The sequence below is a fragment of the Taudactylus pleione genome, unplaced genomic scaffold (assembly GCF_031769625.1).
Source record: "Taudactylus pleione unplaced genomic scaffold, aTauple2 ptg003724l, whole genome shotgun sequence".
Lineage (NCBI taxonomy): Eukaryota > Metazoa > Chordata > Amphibia > Anura > Myobatrachidae > Taudactylus > Taudactylus pleione.
In genome coordinates this window covers 17,501-20,000 of record NW_028288048.1, presented here as the reverse complement: position 1 = coordinate 20,000, position 2,500 = coordinate 17,501, and positions in this window count along the sequence as shown.

Below are 2,500 nucleotides of genomic sequence, written 5' to 3'. Positions count from 1 at the left end.
CCCGGCCAGTCGCCTCGCTTTCTCTCTCCCTCTCCTAACAATCCGCCGGAGGGTTTCCCTCACGGGTCACGCCACCGGTGCTGCGCGCCACCTTCAGCGGCGGCTTCTCCCTCTCTTCCCCGAAGCCTCGGAAGCGCAGGGCGGACGAGGGCACCCCGGTCCGACCTCATCGGGGCCTCCGCAGAGGGGAGTCGGCCTCCCGTGGACCGCCGCCCCTTGGCCTGACGGGCCCCTGGGGGGCCGGGGAGGGGGCAGGGGCGAAGGCCGGTGCCCGCCGGCACGGCGGCGCCCCCCGGTGGCCACCCGGTGGCGCTGCAGCAGCACCCCGGGAGGGCAAAAAATTGAAATAAAAAAAAATAGAGCCACCCGTGAAATTAAAACATTGGGGGGAGTAAGGTGCAGACCCGCCCCGACCCGCGGCGCCCCCCGGTGGACGCCCCGCGACGCTGCACCAGCAGCGCCCCGTGAAATTATTACTATTATTATTATTATTATTATTATTTTGAAAAAAATGAAAAACAGCCACCCATGAAATTAAAACACAGGGAGAGTGCACGGTGCAGGCCCGCCCCGCCGCGCGGCGCCCCCCGGTGGACGCCCCGGGGAATCGAAAAAATGAATAACAAAATGAAAATTTTTAAAGTAGCCACCCATGAAATGAAAACATAGGGAGAGAGTGCAAGGTGCAGAAACGCCCCCCCCCCACGCGGCGCCCCCCGATGGACGCCCCGGGGAATCGAAAAAATGAATAACAAAATGAAAATTTTTAAAGTAGCCACCCATGAAATGAAAACATAGGGAGAGAGTGCAAGGTGCAGAAACGCCCCCCCCCCCCCCCCCCACGCGGCGCCCCCCGATGGACGCCCCGGGAATTAAAAAATAAATAACAAAATGAAAATTTTTAAAGTAGCCACCCATGAAATGAAAACATAGGGAGAGAGTGCAAGGTGCAGGCCCGACCGAATCGTGGACGCCCCCCGGTGGACGCCCCGCGCCACTGCAGCAGCACCCCGGGAATTTTTTTTATTTTTATTTTTTTTTAAGAAATAGCCGCCCATGAAATAAAAACATAGGGGGAGTGAGGTGCAGACCCGCCCCGCGGCGCCCCCCGGTGGCCCCCCGGGAAAATGAAAAAAAAAATAAACAAATTTGAATAGCCACCCGTGAAGTAAAAACATAGCGAGAGTGAGGTGCAGACCCGCCGCGCGGCGCCCCCCGGTGGCCGCCCGGGAATTTAAAAAAAATAAATAAAAAATTACAAATTATATGCCACCCATGAAATAAAAACATAGGGGGAGTGAGGTGCAGACCCGCCCCGCCTCGCGGCGCCCCCCGGTGGCCGCCCGGGAAATGTTTAAAAAAAAAAAAAAAAATGACATAGCCACCAAATGAAATAAAAGCATAGGGTGAGTGAGGGGCAGAGTCGCGGCGCCCCCCGGTGGCCGCCCCGGGAATTAAAAAAAAAAAAAAAAATTCTATAGCCACCCATGAAATAAAAGCATAGGGTGAGCGAGGTGCAGACCCGCCCCGCCTCCCGGCGCCCCCTGGTGGCCGCCACTGGAATTTAAAAAAAAATAAATTATGTAGCCACCCATGAGACTAAAAAAAACACAGGAGGAGTGAGGTGCAGACCCGCCCCGCCTCGCGGCGCCCCCCGGTGGCCGCCTGGTAAAATAAAAAATGTAAATAAAATTGTATAGCCACCCGTGAAATAAAAACATAGAGGGAGTGAGGTGCAGTCCCGCGGCGCCCCCCCCCCCCCCCCCCCCCGGTGGCCGCCCTGGAAAGTTTTAAAAAAAAGTAATTCTGTAGCCACCCATGAAATACAAACATAGGGAGAGTGAGGTGCGGACCCGACCCGTCCCGCGACGCCTCTGCGGCAGCACCCCGGGAAATCTGAAAGAATATGAAAAAAAATAGCCTCCCATGAAATAAAAACATAGAGAGAGCAGGGTGCAGACCCGCCTCGCGGCGCCCCTGCAGCAGCACCCCGGGAAGTTTGAAAAAAAAAATAAATAAAAATAAAATAGCCACACGTGAAATAAACAACACGGGAGAGTGAGGTGGAAATTTGAAAAAAAAATAAATAAAAGTAAAATAGCCACACGTGAAATAAACAACACGGGAGAGTAAGGTGGAAATTTGAAGAAAATAAATAAAAGTAAAATAGCCACACGTAAAATAAACAACACGGGAGAGAGAGTAAGGTGGAAATTTGAAAAAAAATTAAAATAAAATAGCCACACGTGAAATAAACAACACGGGAGAGAGAGTAAGGTGGAAATTTGAAAAGAATAAATAAAAAAAAAATAGCCACACGTGAAATAAACAACACGGGAGAGAGAGAGTAAGGTGGAAATGTGAAAAAATAAAAATAAAATAGCCACACGTGAAATAAACAACACGGGAGAGAGAGTAAGGTGGAAATTTGAAAAAAAAAATAAAATAAAATAGCCACACGTGAAATAAACAACACGGGAGAGAGAGAGTAAGGTGGAAA